The sequence below is a fragment of the Gopherus flavomarginatus genome, chromosome 2 (assembly GCF_025201925.1).
Source record: "Gopherus flavomarginatus isolate rGopFla2 chromosome 2, rGopFla2.mat.asm, whole genome shotgun sequence".
NCBI lineage: Eukaryota > Metazoa > Chordata > Testudines > Testudinidae > Gopherus > Gopherus flavomarginatus.
In genome coordinates, this window is record NC_066618.1 from 228,993,292 (window position 1) to 229,019,978 (window position 26,687).

General features: G+C 41.5%; 1 protein-coding gene across 3 annotated transcripts in view; it reads right to left on the reverse strand.

Moving 5' to 3' along the window:
• The window catches only part of RB1CC1 (RB1 inducible coiled-coil 1), a 167,521-nt gene extending 149,890 nt beyond the window's left edge, over positions 1-17,631 (reverse strand). For 2 of the 3 annotated variants that reach the window (XM_050942870.1, XM_050942869.1), the window contains exon 1: positions 17,400-17,631. The gene's annotated coding sequence lies outside the window, so the exon portion shown is untranslated. The remainder of the gene's footprint in view (positions 1-17,399) is intronic. The other variant, XM_050942872.1, reaches the window with a different exon arrangement.
• Positions 17,632-26,687: the final 9,056 nt, after the last annotated feature.

The window sequence follows — 26,687 nt, forward strand, 5'->3', positions numbered from 1 at the left end:
AGCAAGAAGCCTGCCAATCAGTGGGGCCAGTAGAGGACCAAGGTGATAAAAGGAGCACTTAAGGAAGATACTGCCATTGTAGAGAAGTTAAATGAATTCCTGGCCTTGGTGTTCAGTGCAGAGGATGTGAGGGAGATTCCCATACATGAGCTATTCTTTTTAGGTGACAAATCTGAGGAACTGTTACAGACTGAGGTGTCAGTAGAACAGCTTTTGGAACAAATTAATAAATTAAGCAGTAATAAGTCCCCAGGACCAGACGGTATTCATCCAAGAGTTCTGAAGGAACTTAAATATGAAACTGCAGAACTCCTAACTGTGGTATGTAACCTACTGCTTAAATCAGCTTCTGTAGCAGAAGACTGGAGGATAGTTGACATGACACTAATTTTTAAAAAAAGGTTCCAGAGGCGATCCTAGCAATTATAGGCTGGTAAGTCTAAATTCAGTATCAGGCAAATTGGTTGAAACAATTGTAAAGAACAGAATTAGCAGACATATATCTGAACATCATTTGTAGGGGAATGAGTCTACACGGCTTTTGTAAAATGAAATCATGCATTGTCAATCTACTAGAATTCTTTGAAAGAGTAAACAAACATGCGGACAAGGGTGATCCCGTGGATATAGCATACTTTTAGAAAATCTTGGAAAAGGTCTCCCATCAAAGGCTCTTAAGCAAATCAAGCAATCATGGGATAAGAGGAATGGTAAGAGATGGGAAACAAAATGATACATAAGAACATAAGAATGGCCATACTGGGTCAGATCAAAGGTCCATCTAGCCCAGTATCATGTCTTCCAACAGTGGTCAATGCCAGGTGCCCCAAAGGGAATTAAAAGAACAGGTAATCATTAAGTGATCCATCCCGTCGCCCATTCCCAGCTTCTGGCAAACAGAGGCTAGGGACAACATCCCTGTCCATCCTGTTTAATAGCCATTGATGAACCTATAACTCCATGAATTTATCTAGTTCTTTTTTGAATCCTGTTATAGTCTTGGCCTTCACAACATCTTCTGGCAAGGGTAGGAATAAATGGTCAGTTTTCAGAACGGAGATAGGTAAAAAATGGTGGTATCCCCCACGGATCTGTACTAGGTCCAGTGCTGGTCAACATATGCATCAATGATCTGGAAAAAGGGATAAACAGTACAGTGCAAAATGTTCAGGTGGTACAAAATTACTCAAGATAGTTAAGTTCACTGTGAAGATTAAAGGATCTCACTAAACTAGGTGACTGGGCAACAAAATGGCAGATGAAATTCAATGCTGATAAATGCAAAGTAACGTACATTGGAAAACAATTCCAATTGTACATACAAATTGATAGGATCTAAATTAGCTTTTACAACTCAAGAAAGATTTTGGACTTTTTGTGGATAATTCCTTTTCTCTTCAATCTTCTCTTCATGGAGGCTTTGTACCCTTGGGCTTCCACATCTTCTCTTACTACCCTCTTCCTCCCATGCTTTCTTTGCTGGTCATTCTTCTCCCACTCTTATTACAAATCCAGCCCACCTCAAACACGTGCTCTTCAGCCTATCATCACCTAGAACCCCAACTTCACCTTCCTTTTAATGTCTTCCATGCAATCTGTCTACCCTCCACTTGACTGCCATTCTCCTCAGTATATATTTTACTACATGCATCTTTTCTTCTGTCTCCATAAGACCCACTGTTTACAAACCACACACCAGGCAAGGACAAAAACGTAATATAACAGGGGTGGCCAAATTCTGGCTCACAAAACACATGTGGCTCTTTTACTATTAAAGTGTGGCTCTGTCATAACATTTCTTCCTAGATCTGGACCTTAGCGTCCAAAATATGGGTGTTAGCATGAAAACCTCCAAGCTTAGTCACCAGCTTGGACCTGGTATTGCTGCCACCAGCTAGGAATTATACAGTGCCTAGCTCACTGAGGTCTCCCCAAAACCTTCCCTGGGGGACCCCCAGACTCAGATGCCTTGAGTCTTACAACAAAGGGAAATAACCCCCTCCCCTTGTTTCCTTATTACTTCCTCCCAGGCTCCCCTCCCTGGACGACCCTAGGAAATTCCCTGCTTCCAGTCCTGGAAACACAAGTACCGAGAGATCTAATCTCTCTTACCCCTCACCCAGAGGGTATGCAAAGTCAGGCTTAGTAAATCTAACACAGAGATTTTCCCCCTGACTTCTTCCTCCCACCAATTCCCTGGTGAGCTGCAGACTCAATTCCCTGGAGTCCCCACTAAAGAAAAACTCCAACAGGTCTTAAAAAGAAAGCTTTATATAAAAAAAGAAAGAAAAAGACATTAAAATAGTCTCTGTATTAAGGTGACAATATACAGGGTCAATTGCTTAAAAAAAAATGAATAAACAGCCTTATTCCAAAAGAATACAATTTAACACATTCCAGCAACTACACACATGTAAATACAAATAAAACAATATAAACCTATTGTCTTACTATCCTTGTACTTACAGCTTGGAAATAGAAGATTAGAAAGCCTGGAGATAGAAAAATCACTCTCAGAGCCGAGAGAAGGAACAGACCCAAGACAAAGAACAACGAACTCACGCCCAAAACTTCCCTCCACCCAGATTTGAAAAAAGTCTTGTTTCCTGATTGGTCCTCTGGTCAGGTGTTTGGTTTTCTTTGTTACCCCTTTACAGGTAAAAGAACATTAACCCTTAGCTATCTGTTTATGACAGGCTCGCAAGCCCATTCTCCAACTATCAGACTGGGGTGAAGGGAGCTTTGGACCTCTGCCTTGCAGTGGGGTGGTGGGGTAGGAGCTTCTGTCCAGTGGGGAAGAGGGTCTCGGGGTGCACCTGCCGAGACGTGGGGCTTCAGCAGGAGTGGGGCTGAAGCCCTGAGCCCCAGATCCCCTCAGCAGTGTACTCCGGCTCTCGAACTTCTGAAGATTATCTTATGTGGCTCGGAAGGCCAATAATTTGGCCACCCCTTCAATATAAGCTTCTCCTTTCAGTATGTTACTTTAATTGCTGGTTCTACAGTACTCCTGACACCTTTTTCACAGCTGCTGACGCACACTTGGTTCTTCTTTTCAATTCCCAGATCTCTCTGCAATGGCACTAAGTGCACCTCCCAGGTACACAAATTCTTTCTTCAGATTCAGCATCTCTCCAGAAACGCCAATCAACAGCTCTTCTTCCACCTTTTCTAGTTTCATAACTTCCCTTTTCTGTATGTTATCTTCAAACTATGGTCTTCAAATACAGATGTCCACTCTGATAATTACTTGTTCCTCTTTGCTGTCAATCAGAAGGGTCAGATTATCAGCATACACCAGTTTTCTCTCTCCCCCACAGGCTTCATTCTCTTACTAAATTAACTCCTAAACTAGGATGAAGAGAAATGGACTCAGCACACTGCCATGTCTCAAATCCACAATCACCTCAAGACTCTCTGAAATTCCATATGCCGTTATCATCATAGCTGTTGACCCTCAGAACATCTCCTCTATTATTATCTCCACTTGAAATCTCCCTCCCTCATCAATCTCAATAATCCAAAAACCAGCTCCCATGATAGCAAGTCTTGTTTTCTCAAGATCAATAAATGCTAATTATACCCTTCATTTATCATTCTTTCAAACTTCTGTCTCCTTGCAAATATTGCATCTTTTTAGAACTCCCTCCCTTCCTAAAGTCATGTTACTCCTCTCCTATATTTTCCTCCAACTTGTACCTCAACCTTGTCTCCAAATCTCTCTCAAGGACTTGGAGAGGTTATCTTAGAGAGCCTGACACAAACCAGAAGTCAATCATCAGTAAATAAAAAATGCAGCATTCATCACTTTCAACATAATAAAAAATGTAAAATATAAAAATTTGAATAAATGTATGTTAAGCTACCTAAGTGCTTAAATAAAAGGGAATACTCCTGGTTATCAAAAAGAAGCAACAAGTTTAGTATAATGGCTTTATTTAGTTGTCAATCAATAACATATTTTTAAACCCACCAAGGATAACCACTCTCTCAAGGAAAGTAACTAAAAAGTACAAATGCAAAACAAGATTAAATTAGTTATTTAATCAATGTTTCCTGTGTGCTGATTTATATAAATATATAATGGAGATATATCTACCTCCGAGAACTGGAAGGGACCCCGAAGGGTCACCGAGTCCAGCCCCCTGCCTTCACTAGCAGGACCAAGTACTGATTTTGCCCCAGATCCCTAAGTGGCCCCCTCAAGGACTGAACTCACAACCCTGGGTAAATCATTCTGCCCTGTTTCATGTCAATAGCTTTTTATTAACATGCCCATTGTGTGTCGTCAGTGCAATATACTAATAATATATATATAGGCTTGGCAGAATTCTATTTTTATTTCTTTATAAAGCTGATGGATAATATCAATGTTTATTTTTAAGTTTTTATCTATTTAAATTTTGACCATTGAGGGAGTGTCAAACAATTCTTTAATGACAACAGATGTTGAGATTCAAAACATTAACGTTTTACAACCATTAACACACAAGTGATCAGCATCCCATGTCAAAATATGAGAATTATAGATCTTTAGACTCTAATACTTCTAAAGTACCATTTTTCTTAATTTGCCTATCCATACACATCAATTACCACAAATGGAAATATTTTTCATCAGTGTGTGCAGAAGGTGAAATCAACATTTATCAACAAAAATCTAATCCTTCCAAGCCTAAATATATGGAAGTGTATGCAGTTTTATAAAATACCAAATTGTGTGCTACTTAAGAAAGCCACCTTAATGGCACAGGATACACCATTCAGACTTTACTCTATAAAGGTAAGGGGGTTGGGTTTGTTTAATGTTCCAAGACAATCCTCTCTCTGGGAAACAGGAAATACTGGCAGTGCATGAAAGTATAGTCTTCTGCATAGTTTTATGCTGTCCGTTGGTGAGAATTTTTTGATATCTATATATCTTCCTTCACTTTACTTGGAGGGGAACCCTATTCTGTGAGAACACTGGCTGACGCTCCCAGTGCAATCACTGTTTTAAGTTTCTAAAGCTTCACCTCAACCTTCAATGAGAGAGACCTGCAGATAGAGACAATGATGTGATCCTTTACTCCTGCTCTAGAACTGTAAATATAAATGTAAGTGCAATACAGGACTAGATGAAAACACACTTTTCTTCTCTCCTCTGCAGAAGCATCAAAGTATAGTGACTGTGAGTATGCAGCGACTGGGTCACAAAAACAGTATAGCAGCAGTAAATTGAAAATGACTATGCCTGAACAGCAGAGAAAGTACTGTGCATGGAAGGGTAATTTCTAAGTTGTTGGTGGCACAGTAAAATAAAGAATCTCCACAATCTTAGGCAAAACCTACACCAAAAATTCTAGCAAAAAAAGTAATTTCAAATAGGATTTTGTGTGTCGCTTCACACTGTAATTATGTATATGTGTATAACTCAAAATGTATATAAACACATTTTAGTTCTGAGGCTTAACTTTTATTCACTGCATTCCCTTTACTATGCTCCAAGGCAGGAAGCCTAAAGGGCAGCCTATTATACTGGAACAGTCAAAGTTACCCATTTGACTCTTCCAAAAGTCAAAACTGCACTAGCTTTCTGTACTTCTGGTACCTGAATATACTATAAGAATTTTTCTGCAGTATGTTTAACCTGCTGGCAACCTGGCTTATCTGTAAGTAGTTTTCTTTCATAGAAAAAATGTTTATTTTTTTCTTTCCCTTTTGCTATTAAATTGACGGGGCCTTTAAGTACTTCAGCCAGTTATTTCCCTCCGTTTCAAAATAAGTTCCCTCCCCACCTGCTGAATGCATGCACCCTCTCTCCCTAAAAGGCTAAATTCCAATTTGCCATTTCTGTTAAAGTACTGATGTCAAAGAAATTAAAGTGTCTCTTATTTAAAAAATAAAAACTGAACAGCTGTGACAGGTTTTAAGAGCTTAGCATAGTGCTAAAACTGATTTCACTGAAGTCTATGACAACATTCTCTTCAGTTTCTTTCAATTCTTTTGTATCTGTCTGCTGATTTTTCACTTGACTGAATACTGTTTTTGTCTAGAGGTATGCTGTATTATTTGAAATATCATTTGTATTATTGTTTATTATTCACCCCGACTCCACAGGGGTGTGTAAAAGCTGTTTCTGTTAACATCACTGTTCAACATCAGCACTGATTAGTTGATGGATAAACATGAGGAGGCTGTCAGAAGCATTCAAGTGAACATCATTCTGTTTCGATATCTTGATACCCCAATGACATTGTCTTGTTGGCTCAGTTCAGTATATTACTGCAGCTTACGGCCATTCTGGCTGAGCAAAAGCATCATGCCTTAGACTGGTTATTCAGCCAGATAAAACAAAGTGTCATGTCATTAACATAAAGCAGTCTCCAGCTCAGGGGTCAGCAACCTTTCAGAAGTGGTGTGCTGAGTCTTCATTTATTCACTCTAATTTAAGGTTTTGTGTGCCAGTCATACATGTTAACAGTTTTAGAAGGTCTCTTTCTATAAGTCTATAATATATAACTAAACTATTGTTGTATATAAAGTAAATAAGGTTTTTAAAATGTTTAAGAAGCTTCATTTAAAATTAAATTAAAATGTAGAGCCCCCTGGACCGGAGGCCAGGACCCAAGTAGCGTGAGTGCCACTGAAAAATCAGTTCGCGTGTCGCCTTCAGCACTCATGCCATAGGTTACCTACCCCTGCTTCAGCTCCATATCACAACCAGCACAGTATTAATCTGTCTGGACAGGACATCAAACACGTGGCAGCTCAAGTATTTGAGCAGTGTCATGGACACTGGAATTTGAGGATGCTCAAAAGATCTGAACATGCATATAGCAGCAGCAGCTGTCATATTTTGGGCCCTTCACCAGTCTTTGTGGTAATGTCATTACATGAAGTTTGCTACAAAGCTGAGGCACTATAAATCAAGTTATACCAACTCCACTGCATAAAAATGAAATGTAGGCACTGAGGAAAGCTGAAGAATACTGGACTGATGTTTTTGAATCCCACTGTCTTCATCAACTGCTTCATATCAAGTGGCAGGACAAGATCAGCTATTAGGATATTTGAAGTCGAACACAGGAATCACCTCCTTCAGCACTGATTCAGTTTCAGCAGCTTTCTTGGGATGAACATATCATTCGAATGGAAGACCAGTGAATGCCAAACCTGTGTACCAAGGAATGTTGATATGTGGTTGGCTATCACAGGGGCATCAAGATGCCATTGATCGATATAAACCAGATATACAACTAGACTACCTTTAAGCACCTTGTCAGAGATCACTCACTCAATTTGCAAGGGGGTCATGTCCTTTGGGATTTGCCATAATGATGATGATGAACAGCTTGACTGTCCTAGAGTTTAAATATCCTACTTGTATCTTCTTTCTGTAGCCATTCTGTTTTTGACTGTATAGCTACTCTTTGAAGTGATCCCTGGAGTTTTATGCTCCAACATTCTAGTTAACATTGCATATGCTTATTTTGGACAGTATTTTTAATATTCATAGTTTTATAGAAATATGATGACAAAACTAAAATCAGACAGATTATCTATCTTTGGTAAAAGAATGTGAGCCAATCCCATTTGTGAGCTTGTGGATGCTAGTCTTTTAGAATTAGACACTAAAATAATTCTAATACACATCTTTTGTCAGATAAACTTCTTAACTGAGGAAACAGGCACAGAAGTAAATGGTTACTAAAAGGTGACTCCACATTAGTCAGGAAGTAAACCCAGGTTGGATTTCTGATGTGTTTTAATCACTGAGAAACATTCTCTGCTCCAATTATGTTCTTTCCCTTTCAATTACTTTACCCTTCTTAATCACAGAAATAAGCAGTTTCCTCTCCTGTGTGGGTATGAACTTTGATTCACAGCTGGCTGATAGAGCATTTTGTTTTTTTAACCACACTTTTTTTTATCACCTCAGAAGCACTGCCAAAATACACCCTTTTCTCTCCAATGACAAACTGAGGTTCCTAACTTCTTGCTGTAAAGAGTGGTATATTCAAGTATGTGTTGCTGCAGATGGCTTAGTTGAAATAATTAACTCATTACCCACTGATGGAGAGGTACTGAATGTGGAAACAAACTCTTTGGAAAAGAATTACAACTTATAGACTCTGGTCCGAAAGTTTGCAAATGGTTCTGCAAGGAACAAAAAATAGGAGTTCAAGTACATCTTGACTTTGACACTTGAAGTTAGCTACGAAAGTGGGTGAAAATTACTAGAAGGGGACAAAAGATGGCATCATTTAAATCCTAGTGAATAACCATGGCACAGACAGTTAACTCCATAGCACTAGCCTTTACGTTAATTTTCTTTAAAATCTCCAGAGTCTACCTAATTCAAAGTCTAAGATCCCCTGATAATTAAGGGCTGCTTAAAATGTGGTTTGAATTCAGGGTCGCTTGGAGTGTTACTTTTAAGACTGTTTTCTTCCTTTGCTACATTTCTGCATTCTGACAATCAGGCACAATTTACTAAAAGACTTGCCCTGAAGCACTAGAAAACTTCAAAGAATAATATTTAATAAATTTCACTTGATTATCCAAGAATAGAAGCACTGCAGATGGCAGAGAAAGTAAAGGAACAAGATTTAAAGATACTATCAGTATGTATAAATCCCATGGAGACTCATGAACCTTTAGTATATACATCAAGTTAAGCATCACCCATAGCTCTTTACAGAAGGACATTATTCCATATCATATACCTCAGGTTTATCACACTAGAGTCAGTCACACATATTGGCTTGCATGATAGCAGCACTCTATGGAGACACCTAAAAATTGAAGCAAGGAATTTAGTATTCTTCAACCTCAATGGACATCAAAACACACACAAGTTTACAAGTGTTGAGTTTTTTTTTATTATTTTAAAGTACATCTAGTTTCAGGTAGCTTAAAAATAGCTAAGGAGCTACTGACATCCATTACAGGGACATTGTCAACTAAAAATCTAGTCAATTTCAGCTGCAGATACTGCACTTGTCCCTAATTCTTCACAAGGAATGTTTTGGTTTGGTTTTATAGTCATATTGTCCTTTTTTAGAAAATGTTATTTTCCTCCACAGTTGCTGTGTGAAAGACTCACAAAATCAGAAGCAACTAACTATACAAGGGAAACGGTGAACATGGTAATAAAAAGTGATGTCAAATGCGAAAGTAAACCATTTTTGTTCTGTGTTTGTAAAGCACTTAGAACAATGGGGTCCTGGTATATGACAGTACAAATTCAGTAAAAAAATAAATATGACAAAAAATCTGATAGCTTCCATTTAAGACTACCATCAGTAGGCAAAAAAATTCAAACTGGAATGTGAATTTTTAGCTGACAGTGTCCCTGTTTTGACCAAAATTGCCATTTACTTCCCTAAATTAACAGACCCCCTTCAATCAGAATGTATCACATCTGAAGTACCCAATCCAACTATTACAATAACCGAACAAATCTGAGTTTATGAGCAGAATAGTGATTAGATTGACAATTAAGCATAACAAATGTATGAGAAGTCTGCAAATAAGATTGTGAAATAATAAAAATGAACATAACAAAATAAGGGAGACATACAGATTAAGTAAAACAAAACTGAAATTGTGACTTCTGCACACAACAGCAATCTGTACTCCAATTCATTAAAGGCATCAATATTTTTTGAAATATATTCACCTGCACCCGTCTTTTATGTAAAGCATTACAAAGCCATTCCGCCACTTGTGCAGGGAAAGCCCCTGGTGGTCCGGGCCCGTTTGTTTACCTGCTGCGTCCGCAGGTTCGGCTGATCGCGGCTCCCAAGGGCCGCGATTCACTGCTCCAGGCCAACGGGGGCTGCCGGAAGGGCAGCCAGCACATCCCTCAGCCCACGCCACTTCCTGCAGCCCCCATTGGCCTGGAGCAGCGAACCGCAGCCAGTGGGAGCCGTGATCGGCCAAACCTGCAGACACAGCAGGTAGACAAACTGGCCCGGACCGCCAGAGGCTTTCCCTGAACAAGCGGCAGACTAGCTTTGAGAAGCACTGGTCTACACCACACAACTAAATCAACCTATGTTAGGACAACTGACAGGCACTGCAATAAATTACTGTAGTTTTTCATGTTCACACATATACAAATATAAAGTGTTTAAAGACCTAAACAAGATTTAATTAACTGTAAATCTATTTTTAAAATGTACACTACAACATCAAGATGAGTAATTCCATTAATCCCAAATAGTTGCCATGACAGAAAAGGAGAACCATCTAAATACTTTTCTTTCACCAAAATAAATAGGGATGGCAATTTAAGATGGTATATAGTGTTCTACACCTGAAGTACTTATCCATGGCACGATCAATGTATCTCATTGGACTGCACGCTATAACAGAACAGAGACAGTAGCAGGAACCACACAGTTTCACAGTTGAGCAGAAGTGTTTTGGCTGTAGAGCGAATAGACAATGATGACAAAAAAATTCTACTCAATTTCCCACGGCCATATCATTGCTGCAAGAGCTGTGTTGCTTCTAATAAGGCAGGAAGGAAGTCAAAAGGTTGCTTAAAAATCAGGTTCATTGCGAGAGAAGAGTGAAGGTGACAGTAATATTAGTATGCCACATTTCCTGTCACCTCCTTCCCACAAGAGAGATTGAAACTTACCCGAAGTATACAAAGGAGCTACTTTTCTGGTTGTCCCTAAATTACATTAAAAATCAACAAGTTTGCATCCACGTAATTTAACAGATACATCAAGAGTTGAGAAAGAAGTAACACTATGTTCACAAAGAATAATATGAAGAAACTTTGTCTTGAACCACCTCCTAATATTTAGGGCCACTGGCAGACAGGTGACACATGCTTCACAATCAATATCAAGAGTAAGTCATCCCATGTGGATGAAAACTCCTATAGAGTGAATACATAATTTACGAAAAACAAAATCTAACCTTATACAAATGCTGGATAACATGAACAAACCAATTATGTAAGCATATAAAGTGTTAGTTTATCTCCACAAGGATTTGAGGCAGTTGTTCTAGAATTCAGCATATGAAATTGTACCTCAGTTCTACCATTATTTGTATAAAACTATCTGAAAACAGTATCGTCAATTCTGAGCTAAGTTTGTATTTTAGCTGTACTATAAAAGCCTTTACTTTAGTCAAGGACTGGGAAATCAAATGTTAGTTTCATTTGCTTCTTCAAACTTCGCTGATCGCTACTTAAAACGTATTTCTTCAGTTTGATTTGATGTACACCTCTACCTCGATATAACACGAACTGATATAACACGAATTTGGATATAACGCAGTAAAGCAGTGCTCCGGGGGTGCGGGGTTGTGCACTCTGGTGGATCAAAGCAAGTTCGATATAACATGGTTTCACCTATAATGCAGTCAGATTTTTTGGCTCTTGAGGCGTTATATCAAGGTAGAGGTGTATTTATTTCAATTTATATAAAAGACAGTACCTATTGCTTCATACTAAGAACGCTTTAGATCCTTTAAAAACACAATGACAAAAATTCCCTCCTCATAACAATGTGAGTTTCATCTGAACACACCAGCAAAAAAAAGAAAAAGGCAGAAGCAGTTTAAAGACTGAAACAATACTCTTTGTCCATCACCAGCCCTTGTCATAACTTTTCCCTGTGTCCTTCAATAAACCAAGGAAGAGATATGGCTTTGCAAAACCATAAAAATCACCACATTTGCATTATTACATGTGATGGAGTGAACTCACCCGCCACTGGACAGGGAAGGGTTAAGTCCTCGCTATGAGCTGAGCAAGCCACTCCCCCACATTTCTACTGGGCATGCCCAAGGTGAAGGACTTCTATAAGAGAGAGCAGCCCAGCTCAGTCTGGGCTGACTGCCGAGGAGGAAGGATGATCTCTGCTGTCTCCAGCCCAGGAACAGCTGGAACCCCTGATCGTGGAAGCCAGAGGTGCCAAAACCAAGTGCACGCAGACACCCGAGAGAGACCGGGAGCACTGGGGACTGCACCCACCGAGAAGCCTGGAGACCCCAGTGATGCCTCAATGATGACTCCCAGAGACATAGTAAAAAGTGGCACAGGGAGGACTAATTATAGTCCTGTGGGAAGGCAGTGTGTTTAGGTCAGAGCCCTGCTAGTTCAGTGGTGGAACACTCTGCCACTGCTAGGGCCCTGGGCTGAAACCCAGTGGAGTAGGGAGGGCCCAAATCATCCTAGGTGACAGGCCACTAGGCCTGACAGCCCTAAGATCCAGGGCAACTCTATTGACTCTGGCCACTAGGCCGTAGAGCCCTGAGGTCAAGAACAATCCAACGGACTTATTCATGGAGAGGACTCACCCCACAAGAGGTACCCCTTCACCCCTGTATGGGGTACCCCTACCCCCCCAAGAGTGAAAAACTAGTTCCAAAGTCAAAGGGCCCTCAGCAAACCCTCTCCAACCAATCTTCTTCCCTCCCACACTTTGTTTTCTTTATTTTTTTATACCAACTCATGCACCTCTGCTTATCACAACTGTAGAAATATTATCTAAGACCACCTCTCCCTGTGGATAAGTAGGTCTGAGATCACTAAGGGCTTTATAGGTCAATACCAGAAACCTTGCATTCTACACAGAATCCAGAGTCAGTGAAGATCACAAAGCCAGACCTCAGGCCTATGGCAGGAAACTCCACTAACAATAAGAACAAGAGTACTTGTGGCACCTTAGAGACTAACAAGTTTATTTCAGCAGGAGCTTTCGTGAGCAACAACGTGAGCTGTCGCTCACGAAAGCTCCTGCCAAAATAAACTTGTTAGTCTCTAAGGTGCCACAAGTACTCTTGTTCTTTTTGCAGATACAGACTAACACGGCTGCTACTCTAAAACCATCCACTAACAATGAGGCTATAGCATTTTGCAGCAATTTAAGTTTCCCAATATATTTCACATAAAGTCTTCTATAGAATACAGTGTAGTAATCTACCCTTCAGTTAACAAAGGTGTGGATGACAGCTGCAGTAACTGCACCCAAAAGAAAGGCAACTTCCTAGACATACATAAAAGGAAGACAGATAATCTGATTACTAGAGCTCCACATTAGGGAAAAGCATGATCATCTGTCATAGTATAATTCCCAAATCTGGACCTTAGCGTCCAAAATATGGCTACTAGCATGAATTTTCCTAAGCTTAATTACCAGCTTAGATCTGATATGCTGCCATCAATTAGGACATAGGTAGAGCACCTGATAGACTCTGGTCTCCCCCAAAACCTTCCCTGGGGACCCCAAGACCCAAATTCCTTGAGTCTTACAACAAAGGAGAATAAACCATTTCCCTTCTCCCTCCTTTCTTTCTCCCAGCTCTTTTCCACCCTTGGTACACTAGGAGAAATAGACAGATTCAAGCTCCGTGAATCTAAAGAGGAATTTTATTCTTCCCTTCTCCCCACCAATTCCCTGGTGAGTACAGACTCAATTCCCTTGAGCCTCAACTGGGGAAAAAATCAAACAGGTCTTAAAAAGCAAAACTTTTAGTAAAAAGAAGGAAAAAAAAAGTACAAGTTATTTTTGTAATTTAGACAGTAAATATTACAGGGTCTTTCAGCTTATAGACAATAGAAAGAAAGCTTTCTCCAGCAGAAATACAATTTAAAATACTTTCACCCAAATACACATTAAAACTCTACCAGCCAGATACACAGTTGCAAATACAGAAAAACAATTTAAAAGACTAAACTGTCTTTCTACTTTTGTACTTACAAAATTGAAACAAAAAATTAGAGAGCCTGTAGGTATGTGTGGTCACTCTCAGAGCTTAGAGAGAACAAAGCAAAACCCAAAAACTACAAACAAAGGCTTCCCTCCACCGAGATTTGAAAGCATCTTGTTTCCTGATTGGTCCTCTGGTCAGGTGTTTTTTTGGTTCCCTGTTTGTTAACCTTTTACAGGTAAAAGAGACATTAACCCTTAACTATCTGTTTATGACACCACCATAATATTAAAAATAAATAAATAAATAAATAAAATAAAAAACTTATACCACAGTGGCAACTCATGTCACCACTCTAGATGTTTTCCAAGAACACACCATTTTCTTTTTCTTTTAAATACCAAAAAAGTCCAGTTCAGTAAGTAGGTCTCAGGCATTTAAGACTTTATAAAGTTGCTGGTATTGAACCACATTCCACACACAACTCAACAGGTAGTCAGTGCAGATCAGACTAGTGTAATATGCTCATGGAGTGATACTGCACTTATCTACATGTGTAATGTACTTCAAAATATTGGAGATAAGGCATCCTAATCCAGGCTTCACCAGTGGCTTCCTATGTTCTCTTGGACAAGTCCCCTGTGCCACAACTTCCTTCAACATCCCTGATATTAGGCTAGTAAACTGTTTTGAAATCTACAGAGAGCATGTAGAACACTAAGTATAAATGCACCCTTCCATTTATGCCAAATAGGGTGACTGGATGAAAAACTATGCATTGTCCTCCTTTTAAATGTCTCATTTCCTTCCTGTTTCATTACCGCATATTCTTTTTTAGCATATGTAATTACCACTAACTTAAATACATGACAAGCCTTCACCAACATTGGAGACTTGCACAAAGTGCTCAAAGCATCTGATAGTTCAACAAAACTTAGTAGCTTTACAGTGGGAAAAGTTTTTACTTTGATTTTTCCAAGATAATGGAAGACATCTCAACTATCCAATTAATCAAATAAGAACAGTATCTAACAACTTTGGAAACAATCTCCATTTCTATCCCACACTGTTTTCTAGTGAAAATGCAATCTGTTTTCAATTCCACTTTATTCATACACTAGCAGTGTAAAAAAATGTCTAACATGTATCAAAGAAAGTTTTAAAATGAAAAATGGCTCACCCGATCATCTAAGGTGAACACCAAAATGGTATAACAAAAACATACACATTTACAAGAAGACTGAGTTCAACCTGTCCATTTTCAAATTCATTTGAACAGATGAGTTTTATTAATACAGTTTTACTTCTAGATCACAGGTCTGAACACCATTTGGTAGGAACCAAGAGTATATGATGGCTGTTTGGAGATTAATATGAGCAAACACTACCTACTCATTTAACTTTTAAGTGTTCACATCTCAATTTACCCATTTAATGGCAATTGCAGCAGACAAGCTAAACACTGAATGGACATGGAGAACAGCCTCCTCTCTAGAGGCAGCTCCTCCAGAACAGCAGTGAACACTGAAAGAAGATTTATGCTCTAACTCTTCTATGCATTTTAAGAGCAGATAATATGTTTGTCAAGAGCAGCCGCTACCCTGGAAAGCTTAAAATCTAGAAGATGTACACAGAAAGACACAGTATGCACAGTGACATGGGGAGAAAGGAGCTATATTTATTAAATATTCTTAATCGATCTTCAGGGTTTGTTACCTGGTACATGCAGGTGGGCTGAACCAGCAAGATCTAGCGTAATAACCTGGCGAGAAGCCTAGCCCATCTGCTACGCCAGTGCTGGTGGGAAAGAAGAGGGCAGTGGAATTTCTACCAGGGTGCTATTCTTCTTTCATATCAGCTTCTGGCTGATAGCTGTCAGATAAATATTATGCTCCACCACCCACTTCTAGCTAATGAAAGGAAGAAGTAGATTTTTATCCCTTCCTTCTCTTAAAGTTTCCTGGCTGCTGTGTGTGCATGTATGTGTAGTGGTAGGGAAGTGTTTCTGTTTCTCTGCTCTTCTCAGCTACCTACTATAGATCCTCCTCCTCCTCCTTTATTAAGAGCTCCATGGCCAGATTCTGCTCTACTTCTCCCAAGCAGGCACATGAAAAGCAGGAAACGCACTGGCACAGTTTGTCTACAGACTGACGAAAGTCACACTAAATCAGTTTATAACTGATTCATATTTGGAAGGTTAGCAGCAAGGATTGTAAACTGTTTTTTAAATGAATGCTTACATTCTGCATAAATAGCATAATTAGGCACCCACACTCCTCAAGGAAACTTCCTAACCTGCCACTGGCAAGCAGACTTTTAAGTCTTAAACATATATCAATTATCTGTGTTGTAACTGCATTTACTTCAGTGGGTTCAGATCTCAGCATAGTTCATTCAAATCTCCCATTAAAAAGTCTCAAAAGTTGTTAACTGCTAGGCAAAATTTACTTAAAAATCAAAATGTTGAAATTAATATGAAAAAAGGTGAAATTTATAATACACTGGATTTGATAAGTGCCCAGTGCAGGGAGAGAAGGTACTTTCAGGTCAGACATCAGTATGTCTATGAAAATTCAATATAAAAACAACAGTATTACATTAAAGAAGAGCAGATTGCTCGTGTAAAAAATAATCTGTTCAGTCTGTCCTGATACTGCAATTACTTAAGCATGTGCTTAACTTTACTAGTAAAGTTCAGCGTGTACACAAGTGTTCACAGGATTAGGGCCTTGACTGGCAATAAGCAATGGCTGTATCCTACACTTTAGCAAGGGGTTTACAGCAGGGTGCTATGATAAAGTCTAATGTAAAGATTTGTCTTACAAAATATAATACTTTAACATTCTGAAATATCTGTAAATTTCTACAATTGTCAACATAAAATAATACATTTGACTTATTATTCCTTTTTAACTTCAAATGTGCTCAACTACTCACTAACCACAAAATAAATTACTCTGCAAAATCAGTTCCCAATCATTTGTAGTAACAGTCACAAGAAAGCACAGCAGATGAACCCTAAACAAGGTAAAAATAAAATTCAACTTGAGTCTACACTGTGTAGTTTGAAAGTATTTTTAAGAAGTAATGACAAGGAGAATCCAATGTGAAAGAGTAGTAGATAACATGTGATTCCTAGAAACTGGACCACAGCAGAAGCTGAAGATACAGCACTTTCGCAGACCTAATACTTCTTACAGGGTTTGACTGTTGTCAAAGGCGGGCACAGAAGCATGGACAGGCTGAGTCATCCCCTGTAGTAACTTCAGGGCGAATCCCCTTCCCGACAGTGGTGGGAAGGGAACAGGGAGCTCAGCCCCGCCCGGCCAGCCCCGCTCCCTCGCGCTGTTTACAAACAGGCTCTGTCAAGGAGTGAGGGGCGGCCCCAGCCCTCCCCAATGAGACGCTACTTCCCGAGTCACTCTGAGGCAGCCCCCCCGCTTCATCGTCAGACTGACCCAGTTCCCCGAGGCATGGGAGGGGTCTCACCTCTACCCCCACTCGCTCTTTCTCCGCTGCGCCCAGCGGGTGCCAGCCGGGCGCGCTGCTGGGGACAGGCCCACGCAGCCCAGTGAGCCACTCACCCCCGCGCCCCACCAGCCTGCGGGAAGGGGGTGCGCCCACCCCGGGGGCAGGGCCCCGCCAGCCTCCCCCAGTAGCTCCTGCCTGGCTCCCCTTCCCCTCAGCAGTCAGGAAGGGGCTCCGTGGTCCCGCTCCCGCCCGCCCTGGGCGACACTCACCCACAGCGGCGAGGCGGCCCCGCGCACCATCCTGCGGTGACCGGCAACAGCGGCTCCTCACTGAGGCTGGGTCCGGCCGATGGGCTCCGGCCGCAGGCAGCAGAGCGCGGTCGGGGGCTCCCTCGGGAGCTTGGGAAAGCGCCGGACCCGGGGGGCGAGTGGGGGACTCCGGGCGCCGCTCGAGCCCCGCCACCGTTCTCCTGGCGCAGCCGCTGCCGCTGTTTGTTATTGTCGTCACTCTCTTCCGGCGCAGTGCACGCTGGGTAAGGGAAAGCCGGGAGCGGGAGGGGAACCATAGAGAGGAGGCGAGAGCGGGACAGAGCGGAGCCGGAAGGAAGGAGAAGGCTGACGGGAGGGGGCCCCTGCCGGATGCTGAAGAGCAAGTGGCTGGGCTCGGAGACGCTGAGGGGAGGGAGCGCATGTGCGCGCAACGAAGCGCCACGCAGAGGGGCAGCTGGGTGTGTGAGTGACCCCCGGGAGTGGTGGCAGGAGGCTGATTGTGGGACTGAGGCCCGGTGGGGGGGGGCTCTGGGGGGTGGGACTGAGGCCCGGTGGGGGAGGGGGCTCTGGGGGGTGGGACTGAGGCCCGGTGGGGGGGGAGGGGGCTCTGCGGGGTGGGACTGAGGCCTACGCACGGGGGTAGGTGGGTATGTGAGTGAAGCGTGGAGGGGGAGAGACAAGAGTGGGTGTGTGTCTGAGGGCCAAGCGCCAGCCACTCCTACCCTATTTTGCATGTTTAGTTAGAATTAACTTATGTGACACCAGTTCCCTTTTCTACTGGCCTCCATAGCTATGGTATGTGATTGGGACTAAGTGGTACGTCTGCAGTTGATGCTGAGCACGTGATTCCCAGCTTGTGTAGACATACATGATAGCTGGCACAGGCAGCAATTGGTGGCCTCACAGGTTATCCATGGCAAGTAACCTGCCTGAAGCCGGTGGGTACACCGTAAGGGCAGCTTGCCCAATCTGCCACTCAGCACTGGCCCCCTACCGTGCCAGGGGCACCATTTGAGGGGAGGGGTGGGAGACCCCCCTCCTCCCAGTTCCTTTCTGGAGGTGTGGGAACTCCCAGGTGGTGTTCTTAACTACAGCACAGCATTAGTGTGAAATGTAGTCAAGTATGTGGGGTAGCCATGTTAGTCTGTATCTACAAAAAAAAGCAAGGAGTCCAGTGGCACCTTAAAGATTAACAGATTTTATTTGGGCATAAGCTTTCATGGATAAAAAACCCACTTCTTCATATGCATGGAGTGAAAATTACAGATGCAGGCCTTATTATATTGACACATGAAGAGAAGGGAGTTACCTCACAAGTGGAGAACCAGTGTTGACAGGGCCAATTCAGTCAGGGTGGAGGTAGTCCACTCCCAATAATTGATGAGGAGGTGTCAATTCCAGAAGAAGCGAAGCTGCTTTTGTAGTGAGCCAGCCAGTCCCAGTCCCTATTCAGCCCAAATGAATGGTGTTAAATTTGCAAATGTATTTTAGTTCTGCAGTTTCTCTTTGAAATCTGTTTCTGAAGTTTTTTTGTTCAAGTATGGCTACTTTTAAATCTGTTATAGAATGTCCAGGAAAATGAAGTGTTCTCCTACTGGCTTTTGTATAAGCAGCAAAGAGTCCTGTGGCACCTTGTAGACTAACAGACATAACAGGGCTCTTTGCTGCTTTTACAGATCCAGACTAACATGGCTACCCCTGTGATGCTTGGCTTTTGTATGTTACCATTCCTGATGTCCAATTTGTGACCATTTATTCTTTTAGGTAGAGACTGTCTGGTTTGGCCAATGTACATGGCAGAAGGGCATTGCTGGCACATGATGGCATATGTAACAGTAGATGTGCAGGTGAATGAGTCCCTGATGGTGTGGCTGCTGTGGTTGGATCCTCTGATGGTGTCGCTAGAGTAGATATGGGGACAGAGTAAGCAGCGAGGTTTGTTACAGGGATTGGTTCCTAGGTTAGTGTTTCTGTGGTGTGGTGCGTAGTTGCTGGTGAGTATTTGCTTCAGGTTGGGGGGCTGTCTGTAAGCAAGGACTGGCCTGCCTCCCAAGGTCTGTGAGACTGAGGGATCGTTTTCCAGGATAAGGTGTAGATCGTCAGTGATGTGCTGGAGAGATTTTAGCTGAGGGCTGTATGTGATCGCATGTGTGTATTTGAGGTAGAGCAGTGCTGATATCCCCATTGCACAGATGGGGCACTGAGGCACACACAGACTAAGGGCCAGTTTTTCAAAGGTATTTAGACACCTAGTGGGATTTTCAAAAGCACCTAGAACAGAGGTGGGCAAACTACGGCCCGCGGGCCACATCGGCCCACGGGACCCTCCTGCCCAGCCCCTGAGCTCCTGGTCCGGAAGGCTAGCCCTCGGCCCCTGCCTGCTGTTCCCCCTCCCCAGCAGCCTTAGCTCTCTGCACCACCAGTGCAGTGCTCTGGGTGGCGGGGCTGTGAGCTCCTGGAGCAGTGCAGTTGCAGAGCCTGGCCTGACCCAGTGCTATGAGCTGCACAGTGGTGCAGCTGGCTCCAGCTGGACGGCACGGCTGTGGCGCCACCGGTGCTCCAGGCAGCGCGGTAAGGGGGTAGGGAGCAGGGGGATTGGATAGAGGGCAGGGGAGTTCGGAGAGGTGGGGAGGGGGCAGGGGTGTGGATAGGGGATGGTCAATGGGCAGGGAACAGGGGTTGAATGGAGACAGGAGTCCTGAGGGGCAATCAGGAAGGATGGGGTGGGTTGGATGGGGTGGTGGGGGGCGGGGAGAAGGGGTGGTTGGATGGGGCAGGGGTCTTGGGGGGGGGGGCAGTCAGGAAAAAAGGGAGGGGTTGGATGGGACAGCTGGGGGGCAATCGGGTGGGGGTTCTCCCCTAACGGCCCTCCATACAATTTCTGATACCCAATGCGGCCCTCAGGCCAAAAAGTTTGCCCGCCCCTGGTCTAGAAGGTTAGATGCTTTGTAAATGCAGTTAGATGCCTAGCTGCACATTTGCGTGCCTAAAAGGTTTTGACATTATGTCCTTAAGGTACTGGCCTGAGGTCATACAGGAAGTCCACGGCGGGAGTAGAACCCAGGTGTCTCAGGACTAGCTCCCTATCCAGCATACCAGCCTCTCTCTCTCCTGCATGCTGCAACAAAAGAGGCTTCTGATAGATGGGAGCAAAACCAAGGCGGCCAGTTCTCTGAGACTCTAGTAAATGGTTCCAGGAGGTTGGGATCGATGTCATGATTAACAACATGAAAAGGAGCACAGAGGTCAGGAAGGATGGCGAATGAGTCAGATGAGAGGAGATCACTTAACTCCCAAAGGGTGGTAGGTTCTGCCTTCATGCTGGGTTGTAGACTAAAGGCTGCTGTGCAGTTTTACATTTTAACTGAAAACCATTTTGTCGTCATTTTTGTTCTGAGTTTGAGAAAAGGGAGGAATCAGAAAGTATCATAAAAGTACTAGATGTGTTCATGCCTCAAAGGTTTAGGGTTTCAGCTGTATCCAGGCCAGGGTGGATAAAAATCAGTTATTTTTTTTAAAAGTCAAAAATATCAGATTTTGTTTATTTAAATTGGATTTTTTTGATAAAATACTTTTTTTCCTCAAAAAGCAATCTAAAGATAGTTTTAAATAAGATACATTGTAGCTCAAAAGATATCTCATCATGGAATAGGGATTATAAATTCTTATTCTATAGCATGAGACAATATATTCATGTAACGTTTAAGAAAAGTTTCGTAAATGAGTTACAGTAGTTCGTGGATTAGGGACCCAATCTTATGGGGTTCCACAGGCTTCTATATAGACTATTTAAATTAATCTTTCTATCTACCCAATGGGACTCAGTGCTCAGTCTAGAAGATACCATCAGAGATGTTTAGTTTTGCAGTTCTCAAACTGTGGATTTGTGTCTCCATAGGTAACATGCTTGTTAACAGCAGAAATGTTTTTGAATAAATAAATAATACACCTCTGCCCCGATATAATGCTGTCCTTGGGAGCCAAAAAATCTTACCGCATTGTAAGTGAAACCGTGTTATATTGAACTTGCTTTGATCTGCCAAAGTGCGCAGCCTCCCCCCCACCCCCCCAGAGTACTGCTTTACCACATTATATTCGAATTTGTGTTATATCAGGTCACGATATTTCTCACCTCTATATACACCTCTACCCGATATAACAGACCTCAACTCTATTGTCTCTCTGCAAATTTGTGTACACAGAGTCAATCCCTTACCTCTCTCTAAAAGTGAAAAGTTTCAGAAAGTTCGATGAATAGAAGATTGTTGGGGGTGGAATAGATCTGGACAAGGAGAAGTCTGGAGATCAATGTGAGAAGTGAGGGGCATATGCTTGTTTTATTAAAATATATGTTGCTGTTCAAGAAAATCCAGAATACTTAATGTTATTGGTTTAGTTAAATAAAACAGTTTAAATGTCTGTCTGTTGATGTTCTCCTCCTAATACAGCATGGCAAGAAAATCCTCCAAATATTAATGATTAACCTGTTATATTGGAGATAGTTCACCTCCCAATGACTCCATAAATGTCTGCTTCTGTTACCTTTGGTAAATGAAATAACCAAACAGTTATTCATTTTCTGATACAGCTGTAAAATTAATCTGAAAAGTTTTCAAAATAAATCACTGTTTTAAAATGTATAGTGTATACCTTCTAAAACTGAAACCTACATCTATCTCTGAGTTGTGAAGAATATATATTAAGGTTATAACAACCAACAAAAATGCACTTTTATGTAGAAAACTGTGATTAAATCGAGTCTTCCTGACTAGTGATTTAAATCAAATCCATCCTGATCCAGGCCAATTCCAGAACAAAGAACAGAAATGTCATTTACAATGTGTCCATAAAATCGATCATTACTGTACTTATATCTGTTATTCACTGAGCACACTCTGTGTGTTCAGCACTGTTCAGAATATGCCAGAAAATGTAGTCCTGGAGCCATTGTGTATCCCTGGATAAGTTGGCTCAGCTAGTTAAGTATGAAGTGCATAGTTATTAAGCATACTGATGGCAATAGAAATTTTACTGGATTAAGAACTAGATTTGATCCTCCAACTTTCTTTCAAGAGGAAGAGCTGCCCAGGGCTCCTGTGACTGTTTATTTTTCTTTCCTGCCTTCAGCGGCCCTGATATACCTCAGTTTTTTTTCTCAACTTTTAAATGCGGAATTTTCTTGATGTTTGGTTTTAAGTATTCTCCCGTGACAACTGAAGCTCAGAGTCATAAAGCTCACTGCCTATATAAACATGAGTATATTTTGGAAACTCTGATACCTTGGATATAGGGTTCATCTGTAAGAAATGGCTGGATTCAGTGCCGATTAAGACATCTGTTTTTTAGTTTTATAAGCATATCATACCTTTCCTCTCACAAAAGCACAAATGGAAAACTACTAACTAATAAACACTCATGGGAAAACATGCTGTGGTAAGTGCTTCCCTCCCCATCCAATTTTTTCACATTTACTCTGTTCACTCCTGCTCCACACCATGGAAAACAGGGTAACATATGGCCCTTTGTAGGTAGCAAACACTCACTTTCTCTTGTCAACGTAGTGCTTAAACAGTGAGACATGCTGACAATTCCAAAACCTGAAAGTGAAGATTTCATTAATGTCTGTCTTGTTCTCACAAATTAAATCTATCTCATTAGAAACTTCCTGTCCTGCCCATAGTGTCACGTGTCAAGATGGGGAAAAAGAGGCATTAATAGAACTGTAACGTGGTAGACAGTATGAAGAGCATTTAATCAAGCATGTACTGTATATATGGGGACTTGTGATAAAAGCATCATGAGATTCTGAAAAAACAGAATATATTTCTGTAAAAAGTTCATGATAAAACATTGACAGCAAAGCTGGTTAATCTGGTTTATTCCTGGATTATTTCTTCATCTTGCTCAGGGTGTGGTGGCTTTTGACTGGTTGGCATGGAAGCATCTAATTAGACATTTTCTTTTAAAATCCTGTCTGAAAAAGTTTAACTTGTAGCACTTCTTGTATTAAAGGCAATGCTTACTGGTATTTATACTAATTTATATTGGCATATTTGTAAAACAGGATGCAACAGGTTGGAGGTATGGGACACCTACAGCTATGGAAAGAGTTTGTAATGCTATATTAATATTAAATGTATCATTAATTAAACCAGTGGCTCCCAATCTTTCCAGACTCCTGAAGGAGTATAGTAGTCTGATTTGTCTTGCCTAACTCCTCCTCCTCCCCCTCCCACCCCAGTTACACCTCACTTAAAAACTGCTTGCTTACAAAATCAGGCTTAAAAATTAGGGCTGTTGATTAATGGCAGTTAGCGCAAGCAATTAACTTGAAATAAATTAAACTTGATTAAAAATATTAATTGCAATTAATCAAATTGTTAAGCAATAATAGAATACCAATTTAAATTTATAAATATTTTGGATGTTTTTCTACATTTTCAAATATATTGATTTCAGTTACAACACAATACAAAGTGCACAGTGCTCACTGTATATTATTTTTATTACAAATATTTGCACAGTTAAAAAGATAAACAAAACAAATTGTATTTTTCAGTCCACCTCATACAAGTACTGTAGTGCAATCTCTATCATGAAAGTGCAGCATTCAAATGTTGATTTTTTTATTACATAACTGCATTCAAAAGTAAAACAACTTAAAACTTTAGAGCCTACACATCCACTCAGTCCTCCTTCTCGTTCAGCCAATCACTAAGACAAACATTTGACATTTACAGGAGATATGCTTTCTGCTTCTTATTTACAGTGTCACCTGAAAATAAAAACAGGCATTCACATGGCACTGTTGTAGCCAGTGTTGCAACTTCACTTACATGCCAGATATGCTAAATATTTGTATGCCCATTCATGCTTCAGCCACTGTTCCAGAGAATGTGATTCTATGCTGATTACACTCATTTGAAAAAAAGTTATGTAATTTAATTTGTGACTGAACTCCTTGGGGGAAGATTGTATGTCTCCTGCTCTGTGGTTTTACCTGTATTCTGCCATATATTTTATGTTATGGCAGTCTCAGATGATGACCCAAGATACGTTGTTCAATTTAAGAATGCTTTCATTGCAGATTTGACAAAACGCAAAGAAGGTACCAATGTGCGGTTTCTAAAGATAGGTTTAAGAATCTGAAGTGCTTTCCAAAATCTGAGAGGAACAAAATATAGAACATGCTGTTAAAAATCTTTAAAGAGCAACACTCTGATGCAGAGATTATAGAAGCTGAACCACCAAAAAGGAAAATCAACCTTCTGATGGTGGCATCCAACTCAGACGATGAAAATGAATATGCGTCAGTCTGCACTGTTTTGGATCATTGTCAAGCAGAACCAGTCATCAGCATGGAAGCATGTCCTCTGGAATGGTGAGTGAAGCATGAAGGGTTATACAAATGTTTAGCGTATATGACACACCAATACCTTGCAACACCGGCTACAACAGTGCTATGTGATTAATTATTATGTTTATCTCATAATTAACTGATTAATATTGTAATAACTTGACAGCCCTAATAAAAATACAAAAGTGTCACAGAACACTGTTACTGAAAAAAGTGCTTACTTTCTCATTTTACCATATAAAGTCAATTGGAATATAAACATTGTACTTACACTGTGCCTATACACTGAAATATATGAACAAGTTGCTATCCGTATGAAACTTGAATTTGTACTGACTTCAATAGTGCTTTTTATGTAGCCTATTGTAAAACTATGCAAATACATAGATGAGTTGATGTACCCCCTGGAAGGCCTGTGTGTAACATCAGGGGTATGCATATCCCTAGTCGAGAACCACTGGATTAAATCTAGATGCTCCCTACCCCTCAGCGTTAGTGAAGAGGAACAGAGACCTGTGCAAGAGTGTGTGAATATGAGGAGTAAGTGGATCTGCTGCATGTTGCCTGCTCCCACCTGCAACCTCTGCTCCAATCCTGTAAAGTTATGACTCCAAGTTGGCAAGTGGCAGGCCAAAGAAGCAGCCAGACACATCAACATGCTCCTCTCAGAAACCCACAGAATCAGAATAGCAGTTTAGATTGGTGTTAACACCATTCAAGAAGTATTGACTCCTGCTCCACAACGTTCTCCCCCTCATGTGGTGGTGGTGGTCATTATGCTTTTGGGAAATAGGAGATAGCTTCCTCACAAGTAATCGTGCTATGCTGTCCAAGGCAGAGTCGGCCAATACTGTTAATTTGCCCTATACCAAAAAGACAGAAGACACTTGCTTTGGTTTTAATCAGGCCACAACTTTATTATTAGATGTCTGGGACTACCCAGCAGATAAGTGTTCAATACAGGTAACTCCATGTTCAATCAATAACTATCAAGAGGGCTTTTGCCAGCCCCCCCTTATCTTCCAATCCAGGTCCCCTAGCCAACCCATTGCTGGGACTTTACCAACCACGTCCTCCCCTAGTATGAGGGGCTATAAGCAAAGGGTGTTAACTCCCTACTGGACCATTCACAGGCACCCCAAATGTCATCACTCCCACTCACCTCCTGTTCTGTTCCTTTAATCAATACTTCCCTTTTAAGTCTCTTACCAAGTCACTCCTTCTCTACAAAGTACCTGCATGGGACATCAGCCACATGGAGAGTCAGCAATTAGCTTGGTTGCCTTTCACCCTTCCCACACCCCAACCCTGTCTGGTTCCCAGATATCTCCTGCTGCCTCCCTCTTATAGTGGCCAACAATGTGTCTGCTTCCCAAGTCTCACAGGTGAACCCCATCCACCCAAAATAACTCCATTGTCATATGGAACGCCAAGATCATTCAGGATGCCAGTTGCCAGTGACACCATGTACTGCAGCACACACACTTCTGTAATGGGCCATATTGGTGACCAGCTTTCTAGCTCTTGAAATTACAAGAAATAATTAAAACCTCACTCATAGTTCAGCCATGTGCCCAGAGCCACTGATCTCTGCACAACCAACATCAGACACCAAGACTCCATAGCGCTAGCAGCATTTGCTCAGGTTCCTCGCTGGCTCCTGGTGCAAGCTTTCAAAATTTCTCATACTGAAAACCAGACAGGGCATCTGCTATGCCATTATCAACCACAGGCACGTGCTTGGAAGAAAACCATATGTTAAGATGTAAACATTATAGCACAAATGCCCTCACTAACCTCATAATCCTGTGTGATCTGGAAGTTTGGCTATTGTCACACCAGAAACACACCGTTTTACTAGCCAGTTCCAGTTCCCAAATAACCACTGCAACCAACATTGGAAAAAAGTCCAGGTAAATCATGTCACTCAC